The sequence below is a fragment of the Mesocricetus auratus genome, unplaced genomic scaffold, assembly GCF_017639785.1.
Source record: "Mesocricetus auratus isolate SY011 unplaced genomic scaffold, BCM_Maur_2.0 Super-Scaffold_100037, whole genome shotgun sequence".
In the NCBI taxonomy this organism is placed as follows: domain Eukaryota; kingdom Metazoa; phylum Chordata; class Mammalia; order Rodentia; family Cricetidae; genus Mesocricetus; species Mesocricetus auratus.
In genome coordinates this window covers 12,246,678-12,263,325 of record NW_024429215.1, presented here as the reverse complement: position 1 = coordinate 12,263,325, position 16,648 = coordinate 12,246,678, and positions in this window count along the sequence as shown.

Genomic DNA, 16,648 nt, shown 5'->3' with positions numbered 1-16,648 from the left:
GTGTGGTATTCTCTTCACATGTTATAGTACTCTTGAAATGCATAAAAGAATACCTAACTGTAGAGAAATCCAATGAACGTAGTCATTGTGTTGAAGTATTTTCTCAGCAAAGTACACTTCAAATACACAAAGGAAGACTTACTGGAGAAAAAGCCCTATTGATGGATGAATTTTGATTTTTCTTATCAATAAAATTCCAGAGTCAGGTATCAGACTAAATTCTCAATGATCAGAGATGCAGTGAAGCAAATTACTAGTCCTTACCTCTACAAATCCCCAGAACACACGAAGTAGCTTGTCTCTTAGAATACTCACACAGAATTCCATCTCTATGAAACCACAGACTGATCCCTGAATTGCCGTCTCTTCTTTCCATAATTCGGCTCTACAATCAGCAACACTTTCCTAGTTCTCCTGTCTCCACTTCCCTAGTTCCTTGGTTAAGTTCTGACAATTTTAGATTGATTCACTTTTGTTAATGATAGGGTGACCTTTAACTCACAGATACCAAGTGCTGGGATTTAAAGTGCCACCAGTGCCTGGCCTTTATGTCTAACTAGCATGGCTAGTTCTTAACTTCAACCTAGGTTTATTTGTTAAAACCGAAACTAAATATGACCACACTCTATGATGTAATGCAAGTGTTAAAGTCTTTGCAAGTCACAGTCGTCTCCAGTCATGTAAAATAACACATACTGGGTAGACACACTATGAATACAGACAATGTGTGAATCCTTTTGTATGAATCAAAATCATGAGAAAAATGATACTGCAGTGAAACCCTTTATATACTGCCAATTTTCTCATGTTTGGTACTTCATACATGTAAAACTTTGTGTTCAACCAATATGTTGAAGGCTTTGCAAATTACAATTGTCTTGAGTACAAAAAGATAACTGGGTACTCATTGTAAAATATTTAGTAAACTCTCTAGCCAACATACAACCATATTTATTCTGTAGAGAAAAATGAAAGTGACAACAGTCAGTAAAAGCAATATGATGGATGTTTGTGTGGTGTTGGCACCTGTAAACTCATGGGGGAAAACAAATTTATGAAACCCTGTGTTTTGGGTAAATGGACTAGCCAAGTAACACACCCTGATCAAAACCAGAGGCACTGAAATGGAAACATTTTGTCCCTTAAGCAAAAGCCAGAAAAATTCACCCCAACTTTGAATCCCTAGTAAAGGAAACACAATTTTCAGTGAAACAAGAGCCAGTGAAAGAAACACCTCCTCTTAAACAAAAGCCAAATGTTTAAAAACTGACAGTGAATGTAACAGACTTTGTCCCTTATACCAGAGCCAAATAAACACAATTTTTCCTTGAACAACTAAGCATTAACCCAACAAATCCCTGAACACAAATCCAACCATTGCCTGAGCACAAACTCCAGGCATTGTCTGAGCATGTTCAAGCTCAGGGATTGAAATACAACCAATCCCATCTGGAAATCTTCTCCCTAGAAGAACTGTCCCTAAGAAGCCTATGTAAGATCTGTGGTTTTGTAGTTGTCAGGTGCTATTCCATCAAATCAGGTAGACTTTGTTACAAGTTCTACAGATTGATGCATTAATTCAAAACAGGGACATCTCCTGGGACTGGCTGTGAACTCTCGGCTTGAGAAAAATTTTGGGCCATGGTTCTCATGGTAATTTCTGTTCATTCTTCTATTCCTTTTTCATATGGAGTGTTTCTAAAAGCCTATGCTGACATTTAAAAAAAAGAAATAGATAAGAAACCATCCCTGTAGATCTCTGGAAATCTCACTAGTGCCAGATCTCTCCTCAAACCTATAATGACTCCCTGTGTTATGGTATCTGTCATCACTACTCATCCTTCCTGCTCACCCATGTCCACCTTTCCCCTGCTCTTCTCCCAGTCACGTTTCCCCCAGATTGCACCTCCTAGCTCCCAGGCAGCCTGAATGTAGGTGTCTGTGAGGAGACCTCAGTAATCCATAGGGCCTCAGGTACTAATTTACTATTATTTATCCCTGGCATCAGAACGGACTTTGGGAGCCTATTCAAAGTAGAGGGATGCTCTCTCAGCCTGCACACATGGAAGAGGGCCTAGGCCCTGCTAAGGATGATATGACATTCTTTGGAGATCCCCCATTAAAGGCCTCACCCTCCCTGGATTGTGGAGTGGAGATTGGGTGGGTGTTTATGGTGATTAGTGGGGAGTTCAGGGGAGGAGAGTAGGAAGGGTAGGCTGGCATTGACATGTGGAGCAAGCTTGTTTCTGATTAAATAAAAGAAAGAAACCACCCCTGAGATGGGTTCACATCATCTCCAGCAAAACAAGCACTTTCCAAATCATTCACCTCATTCACATAGGTACAAACAGTAGTAATTTTTTTAACAATAAAATTTCATATGATTATGCTGTTGTTTTCGTGAGTGGGCTTATGTATTTGGTAAGGAAAGTTTTTAATAAGAAGGAATTAAAATAACTCAACATTTTAAATAAACTTACAATAACTAGGTAATAGATGATAAACCAAAATTGACCATAAAAATTGATTAACTTGATGTAGGAAATATGTGTTTATCTTTAACCAAGGATGGTCTTGTATTTTGATTAACCCTGGATGATCTTATGTTTTGGATTTCTTTGTTACTGTGAAAAAGTAATGCTAATAACTGTTTGATTTTGCTTCAGAGTATGATCCCCTGAGATTGAGTCTGTATGAAAATATGTGGTTTAGAACTGCAAAATAAACACAGATTCAGTCTGCTTCCATGTTTTTTCATCACTGGCAAATCCATACCCACTTAGTCTTTGAGGACTCTCATCCCACTGGACTCCCATACCCAGCTGGGTGTTAGTCCAAGGCAGGTGGAACCGTCAAAATAAGATTCGAAATAGTCATGATTTCTCTTTCTTTTTCTCTCATTTTTCAATAAAAATTCAATTTTCATGTAAGGGTAGGTTCTCTTCAGAGTGCTGCATGACTCTGTGATACAGAAGACATTAAGTTAAGATGGTGAGAAAATAAGCATCATGGGTCATTCAAAGTCCAAGGACAGAGGCCTGTTCCTGGAAGTGTTGAACCATATGTTAGAAAATGGATGAGTTAAACTCTTAAAGAAGACTTCAGCAGCATTTTGTGATTTTGTATTGGATGTCAGTCCATGGTTCCCAGAGAAAGGAGGTAGCCTGTCTTTAGAAGGGGGTGGGGGAATGTATGACAAGTGATGAGGAAATTTTATGAATGTCAAGGCCCTGAACAGGTCCCTGTACAGGGATTTTCATTATGAGTACAAATTAGAGGCCTCCTTTCAGAGAAAACAGAAGTGAAATTCTTTGCAGAAGAAGCACTCACACAGGATGAGGTAATTGCTCTGAGGACAGAAATTAAGACAAATAATGCTTGCTAATTTAGTGCTACTCTCCTCAAGACATAGCCTTGATAATTGGATGAATGATGAGGAACAGCAGGGGCTGGATGATGAGGTACAGGAATATGATCTGATTGTTTTTATGATAAAAACCATTATATGACAGAAATAGATGATATTTCTGCTCAGCACCTGATCCTCCTCCTCCTGCTTTTAAAACAAAATGTGTCAAGCTTAAGAAAAGATGCCAATAGGAGATTTCTGTGGTGTATAAAAGAAGCCAGGCAAAAGGGATACTTGAACTTTTGTTTCCCAGTAACCAATCTTGAGGGAGAGACACTGCAATGTAAACTTCTTCCTTTAAAGATATTTAAATAACTGCAGTATTCTGTTAAGAGCATTGAGCCACGTGGCTCCATACACTTTACAGATTGTAGAAATGTTGAGTAGCATGTGGTTAACTGCTTATCATTGGCATCAGACTGTAAATTCTACTGTTAACCAAGTCATAATATGATGACAGAGTAAGGGAAGTGATTCAGAATTCAATCTTGATGAAAAAGCTGGTAAACCCACAATTCCAATGTTCTTGGAGAAGGAGAATATACCTTCACCCAGAACTGGTTATGTTAGGAAGGTAAATACTGGAGAAGTTTCCCAGATAGCAGTAGGGTATTTGAGAAGACTTCCTCCTGTTGATGGTAAGACAAGTATATTAGCAGGAATTCAAAAAAAAGAATATTATGGAGATTTTATTCCTAGATTGCAAGATGCATTAGGCAGGTTGCTGCCTCCCTCTGAGGTGTTAGACACTATAGTGAAACAACTTTCATGGGAAAATGACAATACTCTCTGTCAGGAACTAATTAGACCAATCATAAAATCAGAGACTGTCAAGATATGCCAGGCGTTGGTGGCACACGCCTTTAAACCCAGCACTCGGGAGGCAGAGGCAGGTGGATCTCTGTGAGTTCGAGGCCAGCCTGGTCTACAAGAGCTAGTTCCAGGACAGCCTCTAAAGCCACAGAGAGACCCTGTCTCGAAAAACCGAAAAAAAAAAAGATTATGTCAAATAGATTCCTCATAAGCAGTGGTCCATGGTATAGAGTATGCTGTGCCTATGCCATATCCTTACCTAAATTCAGAACTTAAGTGCAGGAAAAAATATTAAAAATTCATGCTTCCCTTATGAACAACAAGGACATAAATCCATGGTTGTAAAAACAGTAGAGCAGAATATTAAAAACATATATGAGAAAAATCATCTTCCAGGACTGTGTACCTCAACGTAAGAAGGGGAAGCATTGGAGAAATGAATATAAATCGAAACTGCAGAAGGATGTAATCCCTCTGAATGATGAGGAGCAAAATATTGGATGAGGTGCATGCTCTGTAGCCTGAAATTTTAATAAGGCAAATTAAGGAGACAGACAAATGTAAAAGTGAATGAAATCCTCTGGCCCAAAATTTAACATCTTTACCTTACCCAGAGCAACTCCAGGAAGTGCAGGATTAGATCCTGAAGTAAACAATAAATACAGGATTTGAGTGCCTAATATCTCCTTGCTTCTTTGGTCTTGTAATAAGGAAAACTTTAAATTAAAAGAAAAATTTGAAGTACTTCCTTGGGCAAGTGATTCAGCATTCCAGGTAGAAGTAAAAATTATCTCTAGGCCATTAAAAGAAACAATACAACTACTTAGGAACTAATGGGTACCTCAGTTAATAATACTACCTCATATAGAGATCCCCAATCTAATATTAAAATGGACTAGAGGGGATTAAGGATGTGGCCACAAAGAAATGGTAAGTTGAACTCAGGAGATTACGAGGCAAAGACACTTAAAAACTGTAAAAGTAGAAGGAAAATATTCAAGGATTATTAAGCAGAGGAACAGATATGTCTGGCATTTCAGGAAAAGATTGGCCTGCGGCATGGCCTAGATTTCATAACAACTCTACTCTTGTAGGATTGGGGCTAGTTTCCAATTTAGCTCAAATCTCAAAAATCCTGACTTGGAAATGTGCATATAAAGTAGGTACTTTTAAACCTTACATTATTTCCTCTTTTCCTTTGTCCTTATGTGGAAGTGGAATCTTGGGAGAAATGAAAGTAAACCTAATGTCAGATGAAAACTGGAATGACCAGCATTTTTTATAGGTGCCACTGATGAATTATATGCAGATTCAATTTCACGGATCAGTGATGAGTCTGTTTGGATTAATCAGTGGCCCCTAACTCAGGAAAAGATACAGGCTTTAGAACCACTAGTAGCAGAACAACTATAATTAAGACATATTGGAGAATCTAACAGTTATTAGAATATTCTTATGTTTGTTATTAAGAAAAAACAGGCAAAAGGAGATTTTACAAGATCTTAGGGCTGTTAATAGAACAAACCATGATATGGGAACTTTCCAACAAGGGCTTCCATCCTCAGTAGTTGCTCCAGGGAATTGTTATGTTATACTTGCAGACTCAAAGGATTGTTTTTTAACATAAAATTACAACCAGAAGACATACAGATTTGCCTTCAGCATTCCTTCTCTTAATTTTCAAAGGCAATTTCGAAGGTATCAATGGATAGTTCTCCCTCAATGTATGAAAATAGTCCGATTCTTTGTCAGAAATTTGTAGACCAAGCCTTAAATTCCATTACAGTTAAATATACAAAAGTTTTTATATTATATTTATTTATTTAATTATTTTGGTTTTTCGAGATAGGGTTTCTCTGTGGCTTTGGAGGCTGTCCTGGAACTAGCTCTCATAGACCAGGCTGGTCTCGAACTCACAGAGATCCTCCTGCCTCTGCCTCCCAAGTGCTAGGATTAAAGGCATGCGCCATCAATGCCCGGCTTATATTACATTTAATGAATGACATTCTTATAGCTGAACAACCAAAGGACTTAACTGATTTAATTTTGAAGAATATTATTGAAGTACAAACTCAGCATGAGTTAATTATTGACCTTGCTAATATTCAGCATAACAAGTCAAGAAGCTACTTAGGCAGAAAAATTCATAGTGAATAGCTCATTTCTAAAAAATGATAACTTAGGATCGATGAATATTTTTAAAAATTATTGGGAATTATCAATTGGATTTGACCTTATTTAATAATTACCACAGGATAATTGAATCATTTATTTAAAATTCATAAAGGAGTTGCCATTAGAATTAATACAACAAAATTTACAAAAGTAAAACGAATAAATTATCAAAAATCATTGTTCCCTTATTGTAGTTAAAACAAATTATATACCTACTTAATGTTTATGGCATAAAGGTGTCCTAGAATGGATATATCTCCTGCATTTTCAAGAGAAAATGATAATTTATCCTCTAATGTGCAGTCAATTAAGTATTAAGGATTTGTTAAGATCCAGGGAATTATTTGACAATGAAATGCAACAAATTCCCATTCCTTATAATAAGGAAAACTGGGATATTTATTTCATACTGCAGATTATTGGTGAAAAGCATTAGCTTATGATATATGACACATCAATTATGTATCTCAATACCCTATATTAAAGTTTTTAGAAGGAACAGAAAATCTTCCCTTCACAAACAGCTTTGGAACCTATTGCAATGCCCTCTGTTTATTCATAAGTGGGTCTTCCAATGGAATTTCAGCTGTCTATAGAAAAGATAAACCTTTAAGAAACAAAGGGAAAAATACATTTCTGCACAGCAGGTATAAATGACGCAGTTATTGCTGTCCTTTAACATGTATCTGAAGACTTGAATCTTTATACAGATTCAAAATATGTAGTTCCTTTATTTCCTGATATAGAAACAGCCCTTATATCTGGAATTTCTATAATTGTATCACCCTTGTTTCAGTTGTAAAATATAATTGAATCAAGAAAAAGAAAAAAGTTTACAGGCCATATCAAAGGACATACTGTCCTTCCATGTCCATTGACTTTAGTAAATGCAATGGCAGATTTTTTTGACAAATGAACACTTGATTGCTAGTATGGTGGAACAACCATTACAAAGCCATGCTTTATATCATCAGAATGCATTGGCCTTGAGATGAATGTTCAATTTGAATAGGCTAGGCAAATTGTGAAGGACTGTGAACATTGTGCTGAAGTATATCACCCATTAAAAATGGGAGTTAATCAAAGGGGCTTAAACTTTGTGGCAAATGGATATAACTCATATGCAAGAATTTGGAAAATTGTCTTATGTACATGTCACTATAGACATCATACTATCACACGGGTCATGGACACTGCAAAAACTGGTGAAGCTGTGAATGATGTCATAAAACATCTTATTATTTTCTTCTCCTTGTTAGGTGTGCCAAAAAGAAGCAAAACTGATACTCCTCCAGGGGAGAGCAGCAACAACAGAATAGCCAGTACAATGATTGTGACACAGCTCACAAAGATTGTGTACCCTACAAGTTCTAACATCTGGAAGCCAGAGAGTCCTGCTTCACTCAATGTCTCCCTTAGCAGCCTCTGCTCATGTCTTAGATCCGCAGTCTGGAAACCAGGGATAGAATATTAGAGAGATTTGTTTGGACAAGGTCTTAACCAATAGCAAGGCCAGAAGGCTGTTTGAGGGAAGGCCATGCAGGAAGAGCAGGTGAAGACACTGGATCTGTGGGACTGATTTGCTTGAGGGGAGGACCCTGAATTTGGTGAAAAGAGATCAAGCTCTCATCTCTTTCTGCTTCCTTGTAGCGAGAGGCCCCTCCTTGTTGGGGCCTAGCTCCCAAAGAGGCTTAGAGTTGTTTGTCAGCTGATAGCCACAGGGGCATCCTGTTTTCTAGTCCTGGCTTACTGCCCCAGCATTGCCCCACAGACATCAACATCTAGAAGGAAGAAAGCATGCTCTCTTCCACCTGGGGTTTTTCCACTGCACTGTAAGCCTATATATAAGACTGCTTCCTCCTTCAAGAGAGAGACCTCTTAGCCTGGTGTACAAAGTGAGTTCCAGGAGAGCCTCCAAAGCCACAGAGAAACCCTGTCTCGAAAAACCAAAAAAAAAAGATAGAGACCTCTTAGCACTTGAAATAATCACACACACCCTCTCTCTCTGTGTCTCTCTGTCTCTGTGTCTCTCTGTCTCTCTCTTACTCCCTCCCACTCCCCGCAATGAAGGCAGCACATGCATTCTCTTAGTATCAACAGCTGGACATCTGGTCTTTCTTTTCCTGATACCTCAGAGTTGCTTGTGCTGAGGGAGCAGCACCTATTGTTTTTCAGTTTCTGAGAAATCACTGTACAGAGTTTACAGGTAGGCTTCTGACTGAAACAATTCCCAAGCTTTGTGACTTCACCTTATAATATCCTCTATAGCTAAGGGTCAGATGCTGTCCAGTGAGTCATGACAAGTCTGGGGTACTTATGTCAGGGATGGCTGATGACTGATGAGGGCCACAAGAAGTTCACCATCTAATGAGGTCCTTGCTCCTCCTGCTGGTTATGTGAAGCCAGGGGACTGGGTATCACCATTGAGACACTGGGAAATAGATTTAAGCCACTTGATTTTACACAGTCCAGCAACCTCACTCCCAGATCAGTAATCTCAGTGGCTGGCAGACTCCTTGTTCCGTCATCATCCCTGCCACAAATCTCCTGCAATTTCTACCTGTGCAGTACCTGGACAGCAATCAGAGTGTGCACAGTCATCAACTCCCACATTACTGGTTATCAATCTCACTCTGTCTCCATCCCAGATGAGGTTCATAATCTCCCTATGCATCCCTAATGTCTGGAAGCTGACTGGGATCTCATACGCATCTGGGGGTTACCCAAATCTACTCCTGTGTGCCCTGAAAACTCAGGAATCCTTCAGTCCTTCTCTCTGGATCCTTGAGTACTAAGCATTTTGTCAACTGTTTTTACCTAAGCCTTGGACTGGGATGTCAAACTCTGTACTAGCTCCAGTGTGTGAAGTTGGGCTCCTGCCAACCTCTGGGGCTCTGGGGCCAGGAGTATTCTCAACAGGCACATCAAAGAGAAAGACTGTTCTGAGCAGGGGAGTGAAGAAGAGGGAGATGAAGAGGGGATGAGGATGAGAAGACTCCACAGAAGTTTTCTCCAGGACTTCTCCAAGCAGATGCACACTTCACACAAACCAGGCATTGCTCTGCAAAGTGCAGACCCAAAGAAGACAGGACATTCCTAAGGGTCCCTAGGAATCAGCACACCTTAGCGGAACTGAGGTCAGAAAAGGGGAAACTTTGAAAAATACTCTCATCTGCATGAGTTAGTGTCTACCAAATAGTCAACAGTAGTGGTGGCATGCAATGCTGTCCAGGAATTAGAACAATACCTGCTACTGGGCCTCCCATACACAATGGAAGATTTTGTGCAGTAAACATGAGAACTTGAGGAGCCAGGGATTTAGAGACACAAGACATACAATATATTTTTATGCAATGACATGCAAAGACATCACCATATTGAGGACTTTCATGTGTTTTCTCTACAGTATGAATTTTTCATGCATTTGAAGATGCATGTAGCACACACATGTTTTAATTATGTGGAGCTAGTAAACACTATTATCCTTGTAGAGGAGTACACCACAGCTATATGTGAAATGGAAGCATAGATGTGATGACTGTATAATTAATAATATACAGATTTACCAGTTCTTAGGAGACACTATGCCACAATATAGAAGTTAGGTAATGGAGGACTACATACTAAATATGCTATCCATGACTGCTAGAATCTGGTAAATTTGCATGTAGATATTTGTTCCTTGGATTTAACCAGCTCTGTTCCAACAACAAAGGAGACAACTCCTATTTAAAAGAACCAGAAATGCCTACCCCTCCATGACAATTAGGCCTCTAAATGCTGCTCAAGGGACCATTACAGGGTCACAATCAACATTAAGTCCTGGTGTCCCATAATGTATATTAAGTCTAGAGGAGTTGCATCTCCAGTGTTTTGCAAAGCAGTTTTGTGTCAAGGTCTCCTATGTTGATTGAGTGACCTTGAACCCTGTTTGAACCCCTACAGGGCTTTGCTCTTTTTATCCTGAAAAAGTATTGGATTAAAAGTATGAAGCATCTCTGGGTGGTGGTGGCACATGCCTTTAATCCCAGCACTCAAGAGGAAGAGGCAGGCAGCTCTCTGTGAGATAAAGGCCGGTTTGGTCTACAGTGTGTGTTCCAGGACAGCCTCCAAAACAATACAGTTAAACCCTGTCTTGAAAAAAAAATCTGAAACATTGCAGCATCTTAAAATTACTAGCGTGAGTCACATAGTGGATTTTCCATTTCAGAAGAGGGTGAAGGAATTATGTTGGAAGCATGTTTTTGTCTTCAGAGCAGAAGAGGGGGAAACAGTCCATTGTGTACACTTCAGGGAGAAACAAACAAGATGATAGCAAGATCATAGTCTGAAGTTGAAGGCAGTGAGATGCAGGGTTCTGCACTATGAAGAAGGACTATGGGGCATGTGACCCATGTGGGGACATTCTGTGGCATCTTTTGTCACAGGACTAACCTGTTTAGCCAGTTGACTTGGGATCTCTTGGTTTTTGCAGTGAATATAGGGAGACAAATTAAAGTGAAGTGAGCAAGAGATTAAGCATAGACAGAATGCAATTGTGCCCTTGTTTCTAATTCAGGAGAGTGAAACTATGTATGCATCCCTGGACTTTGTTTTATACTACTATTGTTTCCTTATGTTTCTATTATAGCCCTAGCCATTGTAGGCATTGTGTAGTCATTTCTGCTCCACATTTTTCTTAGCAAATTCCCTACTAGAATTCTTTAGCTTTTATTTATGTTTGAACTTTGCCTACTTGGTTATATCTGTGTACCACTGGAATTTCTGGTACATATAGATGGCAGATTCCCAGCAATTGGAATTAACGATGGTCATGTGCTTCTATGTGGATACTGTAATTCAATCCTATGTCCCCTAGAAAAATAACCAGTGTTCTCAAATAGTTAGCATTTGCGAATGATCCTTAGGTTTTGCCCCCATCTTATGAAAACTGTTTAATGTGGTCTCTGTTTGATATTATTGCTAGTGTTTGTTTAGTTTACTTTTTAGTGACAGGCACTCAGGTACCCCAGACTGACATTTACCTCATTTGAATATGGGAACTTCTGATCTTTCTTCTATGTTTCAAGAAATGCTGGGATTGCAGGTATGCACTATGACCACAGATGTTACCCTTGTTGTTGGTAATAAAAATGCAGGGCAAACAATCCTGCAACAAGGTGAGCTACAACCCCAACCTCTACTATCTTGCCTTAATAGCAATTTGTGTTTTGCATACATGCTTTTAATACTAAATTATAGGCTTCTGTTAATCAGGGATTGCTAATGTATATTGTCTACCTCTAAATAAGTTGACAAATTGTGCCCTACACATTCTTAAGAATCACCACATTAATTTAAACCAGTAGTTTATTTTGTTTGGATTTTATCCCTGAATTGACTAAGTTTCACTGAGAATCACGTTGGTTTGGAAAAAAAATGAGAATGCCAATAATACCTGAGCAAAAGTTGCCTGTTTCAACACATTTTTACAAGAAGTTGATTTTGAAATTAAAACCATTAAAAACATAAAGTGTTTCCTCATTCAACCAAGGATGAATGTTTAGTAGTCTTTGTGTTTGATTTCACTGATTTATGTTGCAAAACTACTTGACAGATAATCACATCTTACATTCACTTGAAAACATGGTAATACAAGTTGCCTTCTATTTCACTATTTTATCTTTGAGTACAGTGATTTCAAGACTTAAATGTGACAATCAAAAAACACAATCTGAAGAAAGGCTGGGAATAGAAAAGCTGGGCAAATGGACAGGCACTACAGATACAAGAATTACCAACAGAATACAAGAGATGGAAGAGAGAATCTAAGGTGTTGAAGATACCCTAGAAGAAATGAATTCATCAACCAAAGAAAATCTTAAGTCCAACCAAACCCTCACACAAAACATCCAGGAAATATGGGACACCATGAAAAGACCAAATTTAAGAATAATAGGTATAGAAGAAGGCGAAGTAAACCAACTCAAAGGGGCAGAAAACATATTCAACAAAATCATAGGAGAAAACTTTCCCAACCTAAAGAAAGACATGTCAATGAAGGTACAAGAAACTTACAGAACACCAAATAGAGTAGATCACAAAAAAGTCCCCTCGACAAATAATAATAAAGACCCCAAATATAGAGAATAAAGAAAAAATATTAAGAACAGCTATGGAAAAAAGACAAGTAACATATAAAGGCAAACATATCAGAATTACACCTGACTTCTCTATGGAAAATCTGAAAGGCAGAAGGTCCTGGATAGATATTCTACCAACACTAAAAGACCATGGATGCCAGCCCAGACTACTATACCTGGCGAAGCTCTCAAGCACTATAGATGGAGAAAACAAGATATTCCATGACAAAATTAGATTCAAGCAATACATATCTACTATCCCAGCCCTACATAAACTTCTGGAACAAAAACTCCAACCCAAAGAAGTTAACTACAACCAGAAAAACATAGGCATTAGATAATCCACCTTACCAACAGCCAAAAGAAAAAGGTGGAGGGAATTCCACCACCAACAACCATTCCAATTCAAAGAAGAATGAGGAATCAATGGCCATTAATATCCCTAAATATTAATGGCCTTAACTCACCCATAAAAAGACACAGGCTAACAGAATGGATTTGAAGATAGAACCCATCCTTCTGCTGCATACAAGAAACACAACTCACCCTCAAAGACAGACATTACCTGAGAGTTAAAAGTTGGGAAACGATTTTCCAATCAAATGCACCCAAGAAACAAGTGGGGGAAGCAGTTGTAATATCTAACAAATTAGACTTTAAAATAAAATCAATCCAAAGATGTGAAGGAGGTCATTACATACTCATCACAGGTGAAATCTACCAAGATAAAGTTTCAATTCTGAACATATATGTCCCAAATATAAAGGCATCCACGTTCCTAAAAGAAACATTACTAAAACTCAAATCACATATAAAGCCCCACACACTTACAGTAGGTGTTTTCAACACCATACTCTCAGCATTAGACAGGAATACCAGACAGAAACTCAACAAAGAAGCAAAGGGTCTAATAGAAGTAATGACCCAAATGTGATAAACAGACATCTATAGAACATTCCATGCACATGAAAAAGAATATACATTCTTCTCACCACCACATGGAACCTTCTCAAAAATCAAGCACAAACTTGGCAAAATATCAAACCTCAGTAGCTACAAAAAATTGGTATAACTCCATGCATCTTATCAGACCACCATGCATTAAATTTGGAATTCAACAACAACACAAATTGCAGAAACCCTACAAACTCAAAGGAGAAATAAAAAAAGTGATTAAAGACTTCCTAGGTTTCAATGACAATGAATACACAACATACCCAAACCTATCGGACACTTTGAAATAAGTGCTACTGGGGATGTTCATAGCACTAAGTGCCCACATGAATAAACTGGAGAATAATTATACTAGAGAATTAGCAGCACAGCTGAAAGCTCTGAACACCACGAAGCAAACTCCCCTAGGAAATAATCAAACTGAGGCCTGAAATCAATAATGTAGGAACTAGGAAAACAAGGCAAATGATCAATACAATGAAGAGTAGTTTCTTTGAGAAAATTAACAAGATAGACAAACTTTTGTCCAAACTTTCCAAATAGCAGATTGTGAACATGCAAATTAGCAAAATCAGAAATGAAACGTGGGACATAACAACAGACTCTGAGGAACTTCAGAGAATCATCAGGTCATATTTTGAAAACCTGTACTCCACAAAATTAAAAAATTTAAAGGAAATGGATGACTTCCTGAATCGCTATCATTTGCCAAAATCAAATCAAGAACAGATAAGCAATTTAAATAGACCTATAACCACTACAGAAAGAGAAGTAGTGTTCAAAAGTGTCTCAACCAAAGAAAGCCCAGGTCCAGATGGCCTCAGTGCACAATTCTACCAGAAATTCAAAGAATAGCTTATACCAATTCTTCTCAAAGTACTCCATGCAATATAATCAGAAGGGTCTTTGCCAAACTCTTTCTACAAGGCTTCAATAACCTTGATCCCCAAGCCACACAAAGACACAACTAAGAAAGAAAACTTCAGACCAACATCCCTCATGAACAAAAATACTCAATAAAATACTGGATAATCGGATCCAAGAACACATCAAAACAATCATTCACCACGATCAATTTGGTTTCATCCCAGGGATGCAGAGATGGTTCAACATATGAAAATCCATCAATGTAATCCACCATATAGACAGGTTCAAAAACAAAAATCACATGACCATCTCACTAGATGCTGGAAAAGCCTTTGACAAAATCCAACACCCCTTCATGATAAAGGTCTTGGAGAGATCTGGGAAAACTGGAACATACATAACCATAATAAAAATATAAATATAAATTATTTAAAAAAAAGATATCAGCCAATCAATGCAAGCAAGGTTCCAGAAGAATTTTCCATGATATAAGACAAATGCTACTGCAAAACTGGCATGGAAAAGAAATGTGCCAAAATAGTTAATGATTCCTTGGAAAGGTCTGATAGGACTCTCTTCCGGTGACTACAGATCAAACTTGTTCATGTACCCTAGGTAGCCACAGAAGTTAAATCAGCAATATATGTGGACTTTAAGAGTCATTTCATTGGAATGGACCAGCAGGTTGAAAAAGAGACACACAATTACTGCCAAAATTGTATACAACAAAGGTGTATTTCCAAAAAGAAAAAAACAAACCAATACATGATCTAACCATATCCCAGAATGGCCTCAAACTTCCCCAAAGAAGCACTTTAAGGCCTATGAGACAGCCTTCATAAAAAATCTACTGTGCTAAAAAAAATCAACTTTCAATTAATACTCAGTGCATAGAATATACATTCTAAATAAGAGTCACAGTTAAGAACAAGTTAGAAAGCTGAGGAATGAAATGACCATGTGTTCCAGATAAGGAGTTACAAATTTAGATTGTGTCTCAAAAGAGAAAGAAAAAAAATTAACTACTTGTGAATATATTTTAAATGTATTAACTTTGGACATGATGTGACAAAACTATAAAGAGGGATGGAAGAAAAAGAAGAAGAGAGGGAGAGGGAGGGAGAGGGAGAGAAAGAGATAGACAGAGAGAGAGAGAGAGAGAGAGAGAGAGAGAGAGAGAGAGAGCTGTGTTCTCCATATAATTGAGCATCCACATAACAAAATATTAATGCCCTCTGGGCAAGTCTCGAAAAGGGCTGGGGAGGGGTGGGATATACAAAGTCAGTGGACTATTTCAGGGAGTAAAACTAACACTAAGGCTGATGATAGTAGGAAAACACACAATAATGAAGTCTATAATTTCAATGTCATCCTCTAATTTCAGTTTGTGGCTCTGTATGTCACATAATTACCTGAATGTATAGTGGGGAGAGGCTTGTGATCTGATCTGGTGCCAACTCCTCTAGCCTACTGAGTCTTGTTCATGTTTCTAAGTTCATTTTTTTCTCAGTAAGTACTGGGAAGATGTTTCAAGTCTATTAAAGTGGCCTTTGGCTTCTGTATGTTTGTCACAACCTACAATTTGTAAGGAAAATGTTCAAATAGAATGATATCTCCTTAAATGTGGGATGGGTACTATGCTTCCTGGAGAATCATAGAAGTAGCTCTTTTGGAAGAAGGCAAAAATGATCCATAAGAAATTTCAAAAAATGCAATATCCCTACATTGTTCAAATATTAATATTTCCCTAAGAATGCAACATGCTGAGATCCAGCCTAAAATGACAAGAGCACAATGATGTGGCTCAGCATTGCTGGATCTTTGTCAAGCAGCTTTGATGACTATGACTATTGCTGTTCCCATCAGATATGGCTGAATCCGTACTGTGCAACTCAGTATAGGACAAATTCTTCACATAGTCTTTTCTAGAATAATTATCTCGCAGCTTTATTTATATAGGATACAAATTATTTTTTCTTTGGAGGTACAAATAATGGGGCAGAGTTAAATGATATACATAATTTTCAATCTCAGATGTAGATTTTGTATTATATGCAGGAATAAAATGTGCTACATTTACAAAGTATGACATCAGACATTGAAGAAACAACAATTCTGCGTTAGAAGAATAGTTTTTCCAGTTTTGAAAAATAGTTATAATTGATTTGCTTGTCTGATGTCTACTTTGGTATTTACTTCCCTATATTCTAAGAATAGGTATTATTTATGATGGTTGTTCTTCATTTATGTCTAGAAAATTTTATTGGGAAAGTCCTACTGCAAGGCACAATAGTAATGAATAAGCAAG